This window comes from Gopherus flavomarginatus, chromosome 13, assembly GCF_025201925.1.
Source record: "Gopherus flavomarginatus isolate rGopFla2 chromosome 13, rGopFla2.mat.asm, whole genome shotgun sequence".
NCBI classification, from domain to species: domain Eukaryota; kingdom Metazoa; phylum Chordata; order Testudines; family Testudinidae; genus Gopherus; species Gopherus flavomarginatus.
In genome coordinates this window covers 19,370,260-19,389,900 of record NC_066629.1, presented here as the reverse complement: position 1 = coordinate 19,389,900, position 19,641 = coordinate 19,370,260, and the positions used below count along the sequence as shown (strand labels likewise).

The 19,641-nt window shown below is 48.5% G+C and overlaps 1 protein-coding gene across 5 annotated transcripts in view; it reads left to right on the top strand.

Annotated features, from left to right (window-relative positions):
- The first annotated feature begins 11,258 nt into the window (after positions 1-11,258).
- Positions 11,259-19,641, top strand: part of B3GAT1 (beta-1,3-glucuronyltransferase 1) — a 51,565-nt gene continuing 43,182 nt past the window's right edge. For 4 of the 5 annotated variants that reach the window (XM_050922178.1, XM_050922180.1, XM_050922176.1 and 1 more), the window contains exon 1: positions 11,259-11,751. The gene's annotated coding sequence lies outside the window, so the exon portion shown is untranslated. Of the gene's footprint in view, positions 11,752-11,876; positions 12,091-19,641 lie in introns of those variants that run through there. The other variant, XM_050922177.1, reaches the window with a different exon arrangement.

The following is a 19,641-nucleotide window of genomic DNA, read 5'->3' as shown; positions in this document are numbered from 1 at the left end:
TGTGCAGGTGCCTTAATGTAACTGAGAATTAGACCCTGTGCATGCCCTATCGTGTTATAGATGGAAGTGGAAACACTTCCATCCAGGTATCCTCCATTTGCAAGGGGTTTGCTTTCTGCCCGCTTTGGGAGAGGACTTCTGGACCTTTAAAGGAAGTGCCATGTCTACATCTCTAGTAGTAACCCTGCTCTCATAATACCTTCTCAAAAAGCAACAAAGCTTTCTTATACTCCAATACGTCTGTTAGTCTATAAGGTGCCGCAGGACTCTTTGCTGCTTTTTGCAGATCCAGACTAACACAGCTACCCCTCTGATACCTTTTCAAAGGATCCCAAAGCACTGTACAAACACAGTGAATTTAGCCTCATTGCTCTTCCTGAGGCAGGTAAATATTATCCCTGTTTGACAGATGGGGAAAGTGAGGTGCAGAGTAGTGAAGTGACTTGCTCAAGGTCATACACAGTCAATGGCAGAGCTGGGAATAGAACCCAGGAGTCCTGGTTCTCACTTCTATGTGCTAATCACAAAACCAGACATGAACGGCTTTCTAATGGGCTACTGCTAAGGCCCAGGCCTAGCAGGAAGTTCTCCTGCCTCTCTGAACAGCTGGAGCTGAAGTGCAAAGAGGACTCTCCTAATCCCACCCGAGGATGATCGGTGCATCCAGTGGTGCATCCAGGAATGCATCAGTTGCTCTGGCAGGTTTGGAGGGACTACAGTTGAGTAATTCTCCCCAGCATTAACCCCGAGATGTTTTTGTTTATTCCTCTGATCCCATCAAAAAGAGAGAGGCTCCTCTGTTTTGTCGAACAGTGACTTTGCCTTTGTTGTCAAAGCAGCAAGCCAGGCTGGTCTGAAGAGCGAAGTGTAATTAAAGTTTGCACAGACAAAGGCATTTGGTGACGAGATACAGTGTTGCTGAATCCACAAGGGGCACAATTAACTGATAAGAGTAAACTAATTGTTATTCATATTAAATTAGGGCACAGATGATTTGGAAAATCTATAGACACTCCCATATGCTTTACAATTTTGAATTGCAGATTATGGTTTTATAAGGCCCTTCTGGGATTTGGATTATAGAACCAGAGTGTGGAGTTGTAGCTAAACTGAATGTTCCCTGCCCTGATTAACTACATGATAAAAACATAAATGTGCACATCAGAGGATTTATCTCCATGTTTGCATATTAATTTTTTTAGGCATTAGCACTGGAACTTTTATAGACCTGAATGACTCTAGTTAGCAGCAGTTGTGTGGATACAGTTGAGGTGACATAATTCCAGTGTTTGCCATATATGATGGGGCCATGTACATATGAGTATGCCTGGGAGGGAGATAAAGCCATGCATACACCAGGGACCTGGACATGGCTTGAGTGATATGGGTACATGCACACGAAGAGTGAGAGAGAGAGAGTGTGTGTGTGTGTGTGTGTGTGTGTGTGTGTGTGTGTGTGTGTGTGTGTGTGAGTGAGAGAGAGAGAGATGTCTGCAGTCCTTTCTACTGTGTGTCATGTGGATTGTGCTGTGTGTGGTTGTGGTGCAGCTGGGCCAAACTCAGCACTGGCTTGCCACCTGTGCAATCTCTCTGCTGTCAACAGGATTGAGTAGGGACACAAATGAGAGTGAGATTTGGCACCGTGGTGTTTGCTGTGCAATAACAGCAGGCTGCTTGGACTTTCACGGAGCTTCTCAATCACCGAGTTCCATTTCCATGTTGTTGGTTTAAGATGGCCCTAAACGAGACATAAAAGTCTGTCTAAATTGTATATGGGTACTTGGGGCATGTGGAATTTTATTTTGTGCCTGTGGTTGTTTTTTTGGGTTTTTTTTGGGTTTTTCTTTTTTTGTTTTTCTGTTCCACTTCACTGTTGCAGTCCCACAAGGTGGGAGGGATAATTGTCCCACCTTGTCACAGGCTTGTGCCTGCAGGAAGATTCTCCACTGGCTAAGCCCGCAGGTGGCTGGGGAACAGCTGGAGCAGAGTGTGACTGACAGTAGCACAAGGAGGGCATGTTAGTAAAGCAATTTTAAGTACTTGTGCAAAGAGAGAAAAGTATATGACTTTCTGGAACTTCCTGGCCCTGAAATTGGGGAAGTGGGCAGGTTATGAGCTCTAGGGGTGAATTTGGCCTGGGATGTCTCCTGGAGAGGTTAAGGCTCCCCGAGTTAGCTTCAGCAGGGTGCATGCTCTTTCTGTCTCCCTCCCTTAGGTTCTCAAGCTACATTATCCAAAGCAAAGGCAAGAGCAGCTGACCTGACTGCTGCCTGTTTGGTGAGCTGTTGGTTTGGAAGCACAGAACTTAATTACAGAGCAAAGCACAGAGAGCTGGAACGCTGACTCTGTTTCTTTTTAGGTAGAGAGTTTTCTACTGAATTAAAATCCCACTGAGAACAGTTTAAAGGCTTGTGATTTAGCACCAAGCAGGTTGCACTAGTCTCTGAACAATCTCTGCCTTGGACTCTGGCCAAAGTCATGATCGGGGAACGGCTGTAGCAGGACAAGGAGTCCAGGGGTTATTGAATCACTCCTTCCAGCTACCAGCAACTCACTAAACCATTTGCTTTTAGACATTTTCCTGATTTAACTCTACCCACAATGGATGTTTAGCCCACGCAGGGATAGAGACGAATAGCAACTGGTTTCTTGCAATCCTTTAAGAAGCACTGCGGTGAGATGGGAGCTCTGTGGGACTTATTTCATTGCTTTCCTTGCTTTTGTGTTAATATAGACTGAGCCCTTCTCCCGGGGAAAAGGGGACTTTCTTGCTGGCTCGATGTGGAGGTTCCACCACTGGAAGAGAGAACCCAGTACTGAAATGCTAGGGCTTGCTGGGATTTCTTCCTCCATTTTGCATGTTTCATGCAAGGCCTACAGGGCTTAACTTTGTTGCTCACTCAAAGAGGAATCTGATATCCAAACTCCACTTCTTGCAGCAGCACCCTGGGTTTTTCTCGAAGGCCTCCCATCTGCACTTGAATCCACCTACTTGGCTTGTGAGAGCCCCCAGGATGGCAGCTGGAGGCAACACAGCTGCAGACTTGTAGCAGTGTTCAAATGCAGGTGTCGTCCTTGTTAGCCTGGCTAGTTAGATGGGTATTCTCTGCCCTTTCATGCTGGGAGTCTTTCCCTTCCCTCAGCCACCACTGATTGTCTTTTCTGTCTCTCTCTCTCCTTGTTGGAAGTGTCAGTGTCATTGCCTGTCTTTCTAAGCACAGTAAAGAAGGCCCAGTGTTAGTGTCAGCCTGAAGGCACTGGCACATTGTGAAATACTGGCTAGTTCATATGCCCTCTTCAGCTACCAGCTATCAGAAGTTTGTCCATTAGCTCAAGAGGAAGAGGTATTTTTTTTTTAAGTGGAAACCTGAACTTTCTGTCCCCTGCACTACAGGATGAAAGATGTAGTTAAGGGCCATGCTAAGTGTGTGTGATTGTGGATTTATTAAAGAATCGCTGTCCACCAGCTTCCCTCCTGCAGCCTGCCTAGGTCTCATCCATGATGTCCCAGAGCACTGCCAGCCCAGGGACTGGAAAGCTGGGAGGCATTTGGGGTCCATGGTCTCCTGTAGCACAGGAGTCCAAACAGGAGCATTAGGAAGAATTCCCATCTGGAAGTGAACTCTGCTGGTCAGTCGGGTTGGAACTAGAAGTGCTATGGGTGCTGCCACACTCCCTGGCTTGAAGTAGCAATAACAACCCAAATACATGGTTTCCATCAGCACCTCCACTATAAAAATTGTTCCAGCACCACTGCTGTCAGCTGCAGCCATCAGTATTCAGAAGGCATCACACTACCCATCCTGGTAGACGGAGCTTCAGCCCCCAAGCCACAGGCCTCTCCACACAGTTGGTTGCAGTAGTAGGTTCTTATACTCCATGTGGACCAATCACAAAAGGAGGCCACCAGACAACTCTCTAACACCAAATTCTGCAGGCCACTTCCCTCAGATCCCACTGAGGAATACACTAAGAAACTGCAACATCTACTCAGGACACTCCCTACACTAACACCAGAACAAATCAACATACCCTATCTCCTACCCAAGATCCACAAACCCGGAAATCCTGGACGCCCCATCATCTCGGGCATTGGCACTCTCACTGAAGGACTGTCTGGATATGTGGAGTCTCTACTCAGACCCTATGCCACCAGTACTCCCAGCTATCTCCGTGACACCACTGATTTCCTGAGGAAACTACCATGCATTGGTGACCTTCCAGAAAACACCATCGTAGCCACCATGGATGTAGAGGCTCTCTACACGAACATCCCACACACAGATGGAATACAAGCTGTCAGGAACAGTATCCCTGATGATGCTACAGCACAACTGGCTGCTGAGCTCTGTGCCTTTATCCTCACACACAACTATTTCAAATTTGATGACAATATATATCTCCAGATCAGTGGCACAGCTATGGGCACCCGCATGGCCCCACAATATGCCAATATTTTTATGGCCGACCTGGAACAACGCTTCCTCAGCTCTCGTCCACTCACGCCCCTTCTCTACCTACGCTACATTGATGACATCTTCATCATCTGGACCCATGGGAAGGAGACTGGAAAAATTCCACCAGGATTTCAACAGCTTCCACCCCGCCATCAACCTCAGCCTGGACCAATCTACACAGGAGGTCCACTTCCTGGACACCAGGGTGCAAATAAGTGATGGTCAAATCAACACCATCCTATACCGAAAACCCACTGACCGCTATGCCTACCTTCATGCCTCCAGCTTCCATCCCGGGCACATCACACAATCCATTGTCTACAGCCAAGCACTGAGGTACAATCGCATCTGCTCTAACCCCTCAGACAGAGACCAACATCTACAAAATCTCCACCAAGCATTCTCAAAACTACAATACCCGCACGAGGAAATAAGGAAACAGATCAACAGAGCCAGACGTGTACCTAGAAGCCTCCTACTGCGAGACAAACCCAAGAAAGAAACCAACAGGACTCCACTGGCCATCACATACAGTCCCCAGCTAAAACCCCTCCAAGGCATCATCAGGGATCTACAACCCATCCTGGACAATGATCCCACACTTTCACAGGCCTTGGGTGGCAGGCCAGTCCTTGCCCACAGACAACCTGCCAACCTGAAACATATTCTCACCAGTAACTGCACACCGCACTATAATAACTCTAGCTCAGGAACCAATCCGTGCAACAAACCTCGATGCCAACTCTGCCCACATATCTACACAAGCGACACCATCACAGGACCTAACCAGATCAGCCACACCATCACCAGTTCATTCAGCTGCATGTCCACCAATGTAATATATGCCAGCAATGCCCCTCTGCTATATACATCGGCCAAACTGGACAGTCGCTACGGAAAAGGATAAATGGACACAAATCAGATATTAGGAACGGCAATATACAAAAACCTGTAGGAGAACACTTCAACCTCCCTGGCCACACTATAGCAGACCTTAAGGTGGCCATCCTGCAGCAAAAAAACTTCAGGACCAGATTTCAAAGAGAAACCGCTGAGCTTCAGTTCAAACAAAGACTGTGAATGGCTTGCCAATTACAAAACCAGTTTCTCCTCCCTTGGTTTTCACACCTCAACTGCCAGAACAGGGCCTCATCCTCCCTGATTGAACCTACCTCATTATCTCTAGCTAGCCTGCATATATATACCTGCTCCTGGAAATTTCCACTACATGCATCTGACGAAGTGGTTATTCACCCACAAAAGCTCATGCTCCAAAACGTCTGTTAGTCAATAAGGTGTCACAGGATTCTTTGCTGCTTTTACAGATCCAGACTAACACGGCTACCCCTCTGATACTTGACTGCATGCATAGCAAGCATGTGTCACAAATGCTATGCCATGGTGCATTCATGCTGGAGGAGGAAATTATGCATTCACAAGAGTGAGAGAACGGGTTTTGTTTTGCCTTCTTGTAAGGTTTCAAAACAGAATGAGGTTTTTATTGATTAGAGAGTAAAAGGAGTGCTAGTAATAACTTCATATATGGGTCTTGGCAGCCTGTGCTTGGGGGAAGTCCCCGAGTGGAAATAAGTAAAGGAGTCTCAGGTCAGCAGTAAGGTGCATTGGCAAAGCCGAGTGGGGGCCAGAAGCTTGTGATTTTCATCTTGGCTGCTTCCAGATCCCATGATTCCTGTTTGCCGTATGACAAAAATGGCATTAAATCAGGAAAACAAATATATTCCCTGGCTTCAAGTGACTTTGGACAGAGGTAGCTCTTTAAAGTGTTTGGCTGTTTGTATTTGCACTATGCCTAAGGAGGACCCATCTCTTTGTCAACTCTGTTCCAGTCAATGTTGCTTCCAGAGTCATGGCAGTGAAAGTCTGAGTATTATGTAGGAAGGCCTGATGGCCTGAGAAATGCCACAAAAACCTGAGAGTAGATGGTTACAATGATGGGGCTAACCAGGGCCCAAACAGGAGAAGTTGCTGGTAACGAGGATGGAGATGCATTGGCAGAGCTGTGGCTGGCATAGCAAGTGCGGGCTGCAAGTCAGGGAAGAGATGTATTGTCCAGGAGAAATATATGCAATGCTAGCTCCATGCAGTAGTCCAGCTCCTTTATAATTGTACATATGCACACACACAGCTGAAACATATCCCATTATTTTCTAGCCACAGCCAAATTTTGAACAGAGATTCTTCTGACAATGCCAGATGGTGAGCCGTGTACACTGGGGAAAAGGAGGAAGAGGAGTCAAGTTTCAGCTTTGTCCCCTCCTGGGGAAGATTCAGTCTACTCTAGCCCTGCCTCAAGTGGATATTGGGCCTGGGAGGTGACTCTAAAGAGCACTGCAAAGGAACTGGGCCACCCGACCACACTGGCGAGTTGGCAGTTTGTCAGGCTGGGAGCCTGATTGCTCCAGCGACTGTGTCTAGTTGAGGGTTTCTTGTGTCTCCTATCATGTGGTAATAAACCTTACATAATCCTAGCCAGAAGCACAGCATTAATATTTAAAAAATGACATTTCAACTATTGAATTTACATTGCATCCACCCAAAGTATATTCTTGATCCATATTTTGTTGAGAGTATTTGTGCTGCAACAAGAATGGGGTTTGGGAGAGGGGACAGATATAATGCTGCTTAGTTCAAATACTTTGCTGTCAGCTGCTACACTGCCTGTTTTAGATTCATGTCCAGTGTAGAATGCTCTTACTCCTTCTAGGTAAACAACATCCCCCCCCCCATTACACCTTAGTCTCTTGGGAGGTTGTATGAGTTTCTCTTCACGCCCATCTCCATCTTGCCCAGGCTTGCCCTAACCCTGGAAGGTGGCACCAGCGAAATATGGTGTGCACAATATCATGCACGTGAACAAGTCGATGTGCAGCCAGTGCAAGGTTCACAGACACACCCTTGATGAATGGCTAAGCAGCAGCCCTGCACCATTGCTGTGCTGCTTGACCATGGAACAAGCTTAAACTGAATTTCTGAGTCTGTTTTCAATTTTCAATTTGCTTGTCTCCCTCCCCCCTCCCCCACACACACCCTGGCCCATTTTCTTTGCTGTTAGCAATAGGCCAGGGCTAGAATGCCATGTCCCAATACCCCTCACTTTTATGGGTCTTCTGAGACTCCAGTTCAGAGCTGAGCCTAAATTTGCAGCTTCCTGCTATTTCTGTTATGACCAGATCCAAAGAGTGTTAGAGTTTTGAGTGTTCAAAATATACAGCTGGACTGTGTGGCATGAGTCCATTTTCAATTTCTTTATTTTTTCCCCCACAGAAAGTCTAATTTTCCCTCCCCCGCCCCACACACACAAAGCCTGCACCATGCATTGTGTGGAATTCCCCACAGATCCCTGTCCTAATAAGGGTGACCCTCCCAACTGCTTTTTAAACATGCCCCTGGCTCCCTGGGCAGCATCCGCCCTTTCGATGTAATTGGACATCATGAATTTTTAATAGACGTAGAGCTCAGCAAAACCCTTTTTACCAGCTGAATTGGCACAAAATTGCCAAACGAGTAGAGTATTTGGAGCTGAGTTCTCCCTAGGTACCTTGCTGAAAATGATAAAGCCCAGTGACAAAAGGACCATGTTCTCTTCCCACACCAGAACTGGATCCTTTGTGGTAAAAGCAGCAGGGGAAAGGCTGGCCTGGCTGGGTTTTCTTTTGTGTGTAACACTTCAGAAGTCTCTCCAGCTTTGGTGAAAGATGCTGGATTGACAACCCTGGAGACTGAAGTTGTCTTATACTTAGCCGTGGAGCAGGTACCACATGTGAGGCAGCCACTGGGCAAAATTCCCTGGCACACCACCCTCCTGCCATTATACTTCCACTGGCCTTGATGACGTTGCCTCTAAAGGGAGAGGACACATCACACTTGGTGGTTTATTCAATCCAGGCACCTTTGCTGAGACTGGCAACAAGGGACCCCCTTAGTGCTTTTTGTGACCATGGTGGACACCTGTCCACTGAGGACTGGATGGAGAGCATCAATTCACTTCATGTAGGACCCACAGAGGTGACTTTCAGCCACTCCTGTGCTGGGCACACGCTGAACCAGTGATCTAGATGTAGAATGCTCTGTATTCCATTATCTAGTCCAGAGCCATCCAGGTCCCTCATGTCTTGTCTGGAACGGAGTTAGCAGTGCTCATGTCTGACCTTCATTGGCATGTCAGCATGTTCTCTGTTCTGTCCTAATACAAAACCCCAATGGATTCAGGCAAGACTCTCTCTGAGAGTTTTGCTTCAGTAGGTGCCTCAGAATTTAGCCCACAGAGAGGAAGGTGAAAGCTAACATGCTTATTAATCTGTCTGAATGGTGCCTGAACAGACTCAGTTTGGACAGTTAGCAGGCCACTGAGTCCATGACACCTTCTCAGTTAGGGATCCAATTCACAGAGGTGTTGGAAACTGCATCTGAACTCCAGAGAGATAAAAGCGGGGGTGCGGGAGAGAAGCAGATAAAAGTGACGTGCTAAAAGTTCTAGTCTTGCTACAGTGCAGAGAGTTGGGAGGTGTGTGCCTGCTACCTTTGCCTGCATGTGGGTCCTTGGTATTTTGTAGAGAAGGCCTAGAACTCTCTGAACTCCATTGAAGACAGGGTGGCTTACATATGAGTCTGATTACCAGGGTGTTCATATTGCTGCCTTAAAGGCAAAGTCCTGAGAATGCAGCTGTCAGTGTGGCTGTGGAAATGGCCTGGGTCTCAGTTCTTCCATGGCTGATGCTTCTTACAGCAACTGGCAGGTAGCTATTGTTTTTCACTGGTCCTTTTTGTGATTCTGTAGCTAGATCTTTCTCACCATGCTGGCAGGATTAGTGATGACATTGTGATCTGCCTTGGGGGTGGAGGGCATAGCTGCAGCTACAGGAGGGTGTATGTTGCAGGTGGGAGATGAGGGGCATTTCTATCGGGACTAGAGGTGGCAAAAATGAGGTTGCTTACGCTGGCAGTGGGAGGGGGAGGTGGCAGGTAAAGGGTAAATTAGCCCAAATTTGACTTGGAAGTCCACACTGATTAGCGTGTGAAAGGAATTCATTGTCCTGGGTGTCCTTGTGCTACTTCAACCAATGGACAACCAAGGCCGGGACCTAGGGAAGGCCCTTGGCTCCCAAGTGAAGTGTTAGTGTCCCAGCTATTCAGGTGCAGGCTCCTCTGGTGTATATGACATCCAGGGTACCTAATCCTCCCCATTACTGAAAGATAGTGGAGTTTAGTGTGTAAGACACTAGACTGGGCATCAGGAGACCTGGGTTCTATTCATGACTCTGCCACAATGACCTGCTTTTTGACCGTTAGCAAATCATTCCTCTCTGGCTGCCTCTTCCCCCAACCTTTGTCTTGTCTATTTAGGCATAAGCTATAAAGGGCAGCAACTGTCTCTTTCCATGTGTTTGTGCAGCAGCCAGCACAATGCGGTCCTGTAGATGCTATTATTACAATCACAGGGATATTCTGAATTTTGCCAGATGGTTTTTGTAGAGACCAGGGAGGGTGAGGTAATACATTTTATTGGACCAACTTCTGTTGATGAAAGAGAAGAGCTTTTGAGCCACACAGGGCTCTTCTTTAAGTCTTGGAAAGGTATTCGAATTTTCTTTTAATCTCTATTTATGATGGGTGCCTTCTGCTTGCTGGCAGTCTTCTCCTCTCCCAGTGGCCGGAACAGTGCACTGGGATGCTGCCCTGTCCCTGAGGTGCTTGCTACCACATAGATCTTCCCACTGAGGCATGGCCAGCTGGTTAAGAAGGTGGAGGTGGGCTTTCCAGAGAGACAGGCTAGGACCCTTCTGGTGGTGGTGCTAGGATGCTGCCCGTTGAAGACTGGTCTCCCCCATGGTGCTCGTGCAGGGCACCGAAGCCTGGTGGCCCTGCTCGTTTATGGGTAAAGGGATAAATTCCCTGCCTGCCCCTCCGAGCTGGCCTGGGTCAATGTCTCTTTGTACAAAATGAAGGCAGTCTTGTATCCGTGCAGCCACATGGGGCTGCTCTCTGCTCTCTCAGGCAAAGCATGGTCCCTCCATTCCCTCTCCATGGTCCTGTGACTCTGGCTGCAGCAGAACATCCATTCCCAAACTTCTGTCCTGTGCTCCCTGCTTGGAAAATTATGCTTCAGCTCCACCTTCTGGCTTCCTGGTCCTTGTATGAGGAAGGGGGCGATCGGATGCTGGGACCGTGCAGAGGGGGTTGTGGGGGTACATCCTGGGAAGATCAGGGAGAAGGAGGAAATGGCATGGAGAACAGGTCCTAGATAGAAAGGGAGTTGGGGGACGAGGTCTGGCCCGTGTGACCCACCCCTTGCAAAACTTAGAGGCTGACCCTACTTAGGATCCAACAATAGCAGGCGGGGTGGGGGGAGGAGTACTGAAAAGTTGCTATGCAGAGAAGAGTGCTGGACCCAACCCACCCCTTTGGATCCGAATACCCTCAAACCAGGGATGCTGGAACAATGTGTAGAGTGGAGGTGCTGAGAGCCATTGAACCAAACTGCAAACCCTATATGTGATGGAAACCACTTCAAGCCAGGGGGTTTCTGCTCTCCAGCCCCCCTAGTTGGATCTGAATTGTGCTCATGGTCCCCTGTGCCTCTAAAGGACCGAGTCCCCAACCTCCGAATCCCAGGGGAGGGAGGGGGCCCAGATGCCGATGCCGCTGCTGCTGCAGCCCATCTGCAAGAGACAGCTGCCCCGGAGTCGTCCCCCTCCTCCCCAATTCTCTCTGTATTTGGGTGCATGCTGGGCTGAAACTCCCTGGGAGAGGCTGAGCCAGGGGCGTGGGGGAGCTGAAAATCTCAGAGCATTCCCAGGCTCTGTCCCTGCCTTGCAGGAAGAAGTGCCCCCTGCCTAAGTGGAATAAATTGGTACCGACCATTAGCAGTGTGGGCCTTCCTCTCCGAGAGGGAGGGGGGCTGTCAGTGCTGCTTTAGACACAAAACCTTCCTCCACCCACCCACCTTCTCCCTCTCTCTCCCACCGCCACGCTGCAGAGAGCCAGACCTGGGGAAGCGGAGCACACAGCAGCCAGCATCTGGAGGAGGAGGGTCGCTCTGCTGTCATCTGGCTTGGGTGAAGGGGGAGGCGGGGGGGTGCTCTCGGTTTGTGCTTGGATTAAAACACGGCCCCAGACAAAGAAGGCAGAGGAGAGGAGTTTGGGGAGGGGAGGCATATGCCAGGGAAAGGCGCCGCTCTCAATCGTGCCTCTGTTCCCAAGGATTAAGGAATGAATGGGAGCTGCTTCCCCGCTCGCCATGGAGAGAGGAGGCGATTCAGGCTGCCAGGATAAGGTAACTCCTTCTGCTCGGGTTTGCATGGCTGGGCTGGACAGAGTTCCTTTGTGCGCTGTGCTCAGCGTCCGGGGAGGGGGCGAGCCACAAAGCCCGAGGCTCGCCAGCCGCCTTCAGGTGGTGCAAAATGGGCATACGGCTGCCCGCTGGGCAGGAGTGCTGTGGGTCTTGACCCCGGTGCGGGGAGCCAGCGCCTCGGACGTACCAGGGGCCATTGGTGGGAAGCTGAGAATCTGTCCCTGGCTTGCCCAGGCTGCATCTCCACTGGCACACCTGCTCCTAGGTCTCCTGTAGTGCTGTGCCTGGCTGGCTGGGAAGGTGCGAAGGGAGTACAGTGGGGTAAGCCTCTGCCCCCCTTCCGCCCCCCCCCCCCCGCTGCACAGTGACTGTGTGTGTTAGATATGGCTGGGAGAAGGAAGCCGGGGCAGTGGGTGCATCCTTTGGCTCTTTCCTTAGTCGTCGTTCTCCTGTTAACTTGGGGGAGGGAGGAGGAATTTCTTCCATTGTTGCTGACTATGGTGCTAGCCAGCTTCTGGACTGGCTTAAAGAAAAAGCTTTCAGAGCTCTCTTCTTTGGAGGAAGACGTGGGGAAAATGGATGAGCCCTCTTCTGTTGAGGAATCTGCAGAGCAAGTTATGTTTGGGATGGGGGGATGGGAAGCTTGGTAATGGATAAATAGATCTTTCTCTTTTTCCTTTGGGGCCCCTCTCTCTGTGTGACTCAATCCCTGGGTCCCTGCTCCTGGAAGTCATATTTTATCCTTGCTAGAGCAGAAAGTGCAACTTGAAATAGCAGTGGGGGTGGAGAAGGGGGAGGAGGTCACTCAGTCCAGCAGTTTCTGGGAGAAGCATTGAAATGGGCATAACATTTATGGGCATGAAACCCGACTGGACAAAAGCCCAGGAACTCCTCATTTTGTCTGGGAGTCTCTAAAGCGTTGATCCCCCAATCTCAGAATCCCAGGGAAGGGAGGGGGCCCAGATGCCGCTGCTGCTGCAGCTCATCTGCAAGGGACAGTTGCCCCGGAGTCCCCCTCCTCCCCAATTCTCTCTGTATTTCTCTCTGAAACTCTGGGAGAGGCTGAGCCAGGGGCTCCCCATTTTGTCTGGCAGTCCCTAACTCGATTTGCCGTGCCGAGATTATTGCAGCAGCAAGGGGTACCTCATGTTGTATGCTGCCCCCAAGTGCAGTTCAATAGGACTCCAGTTTGGGGGAGCGTTTGCAGTTAGTTTCTCGCAGATTACTTGATACCAAGGGCCCAGCATCGTGGGTGTAATATTTCACCAACTCGGAAGTGGTGGTGTTGGTGATAATTGCTTCAAGACAAATATAGGGAGCGTAGTCCAACACTCTATAGACTCGAAGGGACCATACCAGTCTATTGTATGCATCCGTAATCACTTGTGTCTGTGCAGTGAGCGTCACCAGCTTGTGTAAATGCAGAAGGAGTGCTGTCGAAATTTGAGGCTAGGATGGGATAAATGCACAGTGACTAATCTTTGCTCACACAAGTAGGTTCTTTTAAGTCAATGGGCCAAATCTTGTCTGCTTTGCTCATGCAAGTAGTCCCGTTTACTCACTGGCATGAGTGAGGTGAGTGAGATTTGGCTCAGGGGCTGTATGAGTAGAGATTACTTATGTGACTAAGCGTAGGCAGGATTGGGCCAAAAGTGAGAAAGGGGTAGAGGAAATCCTCATAGAAAAAAGTTCTTGCACTATGCATAACAAAACAGTTTTCAAACACGGATGAGTTAAAACTACTTCCCAGTAGCTCTGGTTCATCCTTCAAACAGATGCCAGTTAAACCCAATGGAAGCTCCATTTTTACTAAGCAGTGCTGAAGCATCAGGGAGGCGGAGGGTCTGGCATTGAAGGGGTTATATAACTGAGCTGTGCAAATGAGACAATTAAACCACAAGGGTCCAGTCCTTGATATGGACTGAGAGCCAAGGAAGCAGTCATTGGAGTGCCAAAGGGGGACTTGAACTAGAGGGTAAAGGCAGTTGACCTGTCATTTTATTTTCCTTTCTTATACTTCTTGAACCCTGATTATTGGTTGAACACACACGTGTGAGGGGGAGTGTGTCTGTGCATGCATGTCTGTGAATTCATACTGTGGCTTGTGGCTCAGAGCACTTTTTCTTTTTTCCACTCAGTTGAGTTACAAATCCCTCTAAAAATAGGAGTTCCTAATGAAACACTGTCAGACCTTTCAAGGTAGCGGTGTGAACTGGAGTCATTAGCAACCCAGCAGCCATCCTAATGAGCACCGACTTTCTCAATACCAGGATATGGGGGCAAGGCTGATGTGAGCCAGGCTGTGGGTGCACCGAATCCCACACTCACATTTTGTCCAGGCATCCATTCCTTTCTGTGTGATGATTCCAGGCAAGCACTTAAACCCTGCAGTTCCCCTGCTGGCAGTATTAAGATCTGAGAAGAGCTTTTCAAGGGCCTGATCCAAAGCTCTCAGAAGCCAATGGAAGGCTTGCCATTGATTTTTTTGGATCAGGCCCCGTGTGTAGGGAAGGAGATAGGTGCCTTCAATTCATAATTAGAACAAAGAGAAGCCTCCCACAAACATGAAGGAGGGAGCAAGGAAGCTAGTGCCCATGCAGGAAGATTTGGGGTAAGGCAGCATTTCTCAAAACCTCCCAAGGCAACGGTGAAGATCCTTGCCCCGTACCACTGACTTTTTGGATTCTGCATGCTGTGGGGCTGGGGGGTATGTTTGACGTGCTTGGTGCTTATGCATTCCCAAGGCAAAAAAAATTGCAACTCCCTCTGTTAGAGTTGGTCTTGCACTATTCCATGACCCATGCAGGTGACCAGTACCAGGATGGGAAGTGCCATTCCTGTCCCCAAAAGTTCAAGTGCATGAGCATCCCCACACTTAGAATAGTCTCCCAGTTCTTGTGCACCCCAGGCCTGATCCGGTGATTGACTTCTGTTCTTGTCCAGCTGTAGTAGCAGGTAAAGTTACCATAAGCTCTGGGTCTGATGTCAAACACTCTCTCCTTTAGAAAGAAATCCTCCATACTCTGCTTTGTCCTCCTGCCTCCACAACCTGCCTTTACCTCAGCATTGTTCCCTGTCTTGTCTTTGTCTTTTGTTTGATCCGAGGCTACAAGCTCTTTGGAGCAAAGAGAGCACCTTATGCGCTCTATGCAAAGGGCCGTTTATGGTGCAGTACAAAAAATGATTATTTGTGACAAATAGTAGCAATAACTGGGGAGAGCTGCAGTTCCCATAATGACTGATGCAGCTCCCTTGTGGGGAGAGGAGAGGAGAGAGAATGCGAGTGTGATACAGAGAGATCAACAGGGGGGTTTCAGGCACATTTGCATTGTGGAGAGCTCACCATTAAATAGAGAGAGGGATGGTTTTTAAGGGGAAAATGGATTTTTCTCAGCTGTCCCTTTGAATCCTCATTTTAATTGCAACAGTGGAAGCTTAGGGAAGTGCAAGGAGCTGGCATCAAAGGGACAGTAGGGCAAATATTGCATTCTGAGGAGCTCTTGGTATTTTGTATTTGTTCTGGACCTTTTGCAAGGCCCTTCGCTCTGTAACTCCTGTCCCTTCACTGCCAGCTCCAGAGAAGTTGGACAAAAGCCAGTTTCTCTCCCAAAGCCTCCTTCAGTTGAGAGGTTAAAATTGGAGCGAAGAGAAGGTGCAGTATAGTAGCTCACACTGTGTCACTGCCCATTTGTCCTGTGGTGATGAATCAAGTCCCAGAGCCTGGCTGGGTTCCAGGATTTCTTTTCCTGTGGACTTGCCAAAGGTCTTTTTTTATTTTCTTTTACTTTGGGACACTTCATCCCTCTATCTGCATTCCCTTCTTCCAGGGTAAAGGCCTCTGAGGCATTCTCTCTCAACCCCTGCACCCAGAGTCCTCTTTCACAGAATATCAGGCATTTACTCTGGGAGTCAGGAGAGGCTAAAGCTATATGAGTCTTGCATTTGAAGGGGCTATGTAATAGCACAGAAAAAGCCCCATTGTCCAGGGCAGGCAGGTGGCTGGTGAGGTAGCCTGGTTACCTTGTTACTCCAGGATCTTCCTGTTAAATGTCTGGTGCTGGCTGCTGTTTGAGAGAGGCTGCTGCACTAGATGGGGCAATGGTGTGATCCAGTCTTGCAGTGTTTGTGTTCCAGCAGGTGGGGAAGGGAATAGCGTCTGCAGCAAGTCCAGAGAGGACTAGATCCCTCAGAGATGGAGGAGCATCTGACAGGGCTTCCCTCTAGATCTGTGTGTCTGCTGGGACGCTTCCTTGGTCCCCTTTCTCTGTAACGTGTTCAGTTTGTCTTTCTGCATAGACCCTGAATCAGTTAGTTGTCTTGGACCCCCATCCTCTCCCCACTCCCAGGGATCAGGCATCCAGAATATACATCTGGGATAGAGAAGGGGGATGATCTTTGCCAAGGGAAGACTGCAAATGAAACATTACAAAGCATCTTGGTCAAATGCATCCTCTAAACCCAATAGGAATGTTGCTTGAGCAAAGACTGGAGGGTGGGACCTATAATCTCCACATCCCAATCTAGCTACCCACTCTCATGTCCCCATCACATTGCTTCACCATAATGACTATATCTCCCTGCATCCCTTAGTGAGAGCTACACACCCCAGAGGTATTGAGGCACAGAGAGATGGAGTGACTTGCACCAAGTCACACAGGGAGTGACAGAGCTGGGAACTAAACCCAGTTCTCCTGAGTCCCTGTCCTGTGCCTTAACCACAAGACCATTCTTGCTTTCCCTGTTAATTCATGTGCAATAACATCATGCTTCACTCCCTCCTTTGTTAGGTTAATATTAATTAACCAATGCAGGATTATTCCCCATGCATTCTATCCAATCTAAATTTGAAATGTGCCAATCAAGGGAGATTTCACCCCTTCCCATGGTTCCTAGATCTCATTTGCAGGAAATATTTTTCCAACAGTCAGCCTAAATCAGATCCATTTCTTAAAAGCAAACACTGATTTACACAATGTATAGTCAGCGGTCTCTGGAATTTGCCAACTCGAACACAAGCAGCTGGGATTTTTAAAGGGGCTGGCTAATTTACAAGCAGCGATATAGTAGGATGGATTCTAATCTCATGCTTCAAAGCGTCATCTGAATATAACAAGTAATTGCCTTGCATTGTACAACTGGACAGGGGAAAGGGCATCTGAGAAGCATCAGCTATTGGCCCCTGCTGGAAGCAGGATACCTGATGAGCTGATTCAGAAGAGCAAATCCTGTGTCCTTAATAACTCTTAGGATTCTTGCTCTTCCCAGGGAGGTTCTAACTGGCTGGCCTCATATCCTCTTCTTGGCTGAGGCCATCCTGGCCATTTGGGCTCTAAATAAAAGGTTCTGTAATGAGGAATTCAGCAAAGATGACTTCCTGTGGGCACAATGAACCTGCTGCTCTGCGTTAGTGCGGTCCAGAACTTGGGAGTGAGCTGCTCATTTTCTGCAATCCCTCCTCCCAGTTTCTCCACACTCCACCTCCGGAGCAGGATGCGGTACCCACCATTCCCAAGGCTCTGAGCCCCAGAACCTTTGCTGACCAGGACTCTGTGACATGTTGACGTGCTTCACTGTGTCCAACATCCTCTCTCTAATGCCTCCGTGCTTTCCGCACAGCTTGCAGTGTCACTGCCTGGGATGAGTAGGGGATAGACCTGTTCTCAGCCTAGAGTGACAGGTCAGGGCTCTAAACTGCAGCAGAGGGGCTGTGCGTGTGTGTTTGTGTTTGCAGCACTCTGCTTAGTGTCCAGTCTAGTGCATCCTTAATTCTCTCATATGTTCACCAGGGTATGAATCACATACACAAGTGGATTTTCAATTAAACTTCCTTGGGGCCAGAACAGCTCTCTGCGGCCACCCAGATGAGCCTCTGTGCCCACTAGTTAGGTGTCACTCCCCCAAATCCCTGGTCAGACAAGCCTGCATATTGCTCCGTTTGTCTCTAGTTTATATGCCGATGTTAAGTAGGGTTTTTTGTTCCCTCGCACTGGTTCTAACTTGCTGCTAAATGGTTGCACAAAATTCCTCAGGCCCAGCTCTTCTCCTGGAGCTGTGTCATCACTGCACCCCTTCTAGAGATCCTCAGGTAGCAGGGCCCCTGATAACCATAAGTGTGAGAGCTGCATTATCCACTCACTGGGGGCAAGATTTTCAAATCCACTTTGAAAGGGAGTGAAAAAAAAGTGAAGTGGTGGAGGAAGCAATTATCTAGTGGCTAGAGAAAGACGCAGATAAGGCTCCTGGATTCTACTGCCAGCTGTGCCACTGACTATGTGATTGTGGGCAAGTAACTTGTCTCTCCCTGCCTCAGTTTCCCTATATATAAAAGGAGGATACTGTTTCCCTACCTCCTAAGGGCGGGGTGGGAGAAATAATGTAATGTCTGTAAATGATTTGAGAGCCTCGGATGAAAAATGCCATAGAAGGACAAAGTATGTATGAATTGATGTGGGAAAATCCCCCCTATAAAGAAGTTTAATCTAATCTAGGTGAAACCCACCACGGGGAGAGCTGGAGTAAGACCCTGGCAGGAGTAAGACTCCTCCATCATCCTATTGGTCCCTTAAGTATATGGACAGCGATATCCAGAAGCCATTAATATAGTGTCTTCTGAGCAGTATGGTTAATTTAATAATTCATTCAGTATGTCTGTGGAAGATCAGCGATTCTGACGGGATGTCATTAGATAGCAGGCTTTTCTGTATCTCTGATGTCTTTGGCCCATAACCTCTACAGATTTAGTCTTTCTTGTTTCTTCCTTCCCTCTATCAGGAGAAATTCAAGAATTGCACTAGATGTCGCTACTCAGAGTTGTTCACCCAATGGTTTATATGCAAGCAAACATAAGCCCATGTGTGATCACACAGACATATAGTGACATGCACCTCCCACACAAATCCATGTACATAAACACATTGACATATGCCCTTGCAACATGCATCCCCTCAGATACATTTAGATGTGCACCCTGTGACATGTATATGTACTTGTACTAGTGGTTCAACATGCATGCATACACTTGCAGTGCGCCCCATGTATATGTTTGCACATGCACTCGATATACAGACACACAAGTGTACATTGTGGCCTGCATGTCCAGTCTGTGATCTGCAGCTCTGTCACTGAGAAATGCAGACACAGAATCCGCCTGTCTCCTCTCCAGATGCATCATCCTGCCCCTCTGCTAACGGAGGGTTTCTAGATTCTTAAAATTCCACCACTAAGAAGGTCTTTCAGCAATTTGCCAGCTGCTGCACCCCAGGCCCTTGTTCACAGCCAGGCTAATGCAGAGATAGTGAACTTTCATCGATGCAGTGGAGGTATTTAAGGTCTCTGACTGCTATGGGAAAACAAGGCTTTATAGCTCTCTGGTCAGTGATGAGAGAGTCTGCACTGTGCTCTGGAGACCCTGATTACAAGGCAGGGAAGTCCCAGTCCCCAAACCCACTCTAGGCATCTCCCCTGGGTGATGTGCCATGGTAATGAGGGCGGAAGCAGTGCTCACCCCAGGTGGGAAAGAACTGGAAATCCACCAGCACGTGCCAACTATGCCAAAGGAGAAGAAACAATCTGGTTCTAGGATGGAAGGACAGTTGTGCTGTTTGTGTATAACACCTGAGCCAGCAGGAGCGATGCTCAGGACAGACTAACCCCAGAAGAGGTGGTTACCCTTTCCTCTCCGGTACCGATCTCCACCAAAGGCAGGATTCAAGGTTTTTGGTGGGGCAATCAAATCTGGTTTGGTGCTTGTTAGAAGGAAAATGATCCCCCTTTCCTACAAACCTAGCTGGCTGAGGCAGCCTGATCCACTCACTCTGCTGCCTTGCAACATTGGAAATCATGGGGAAAATAAGTCTAGGGGATCTCAGACTG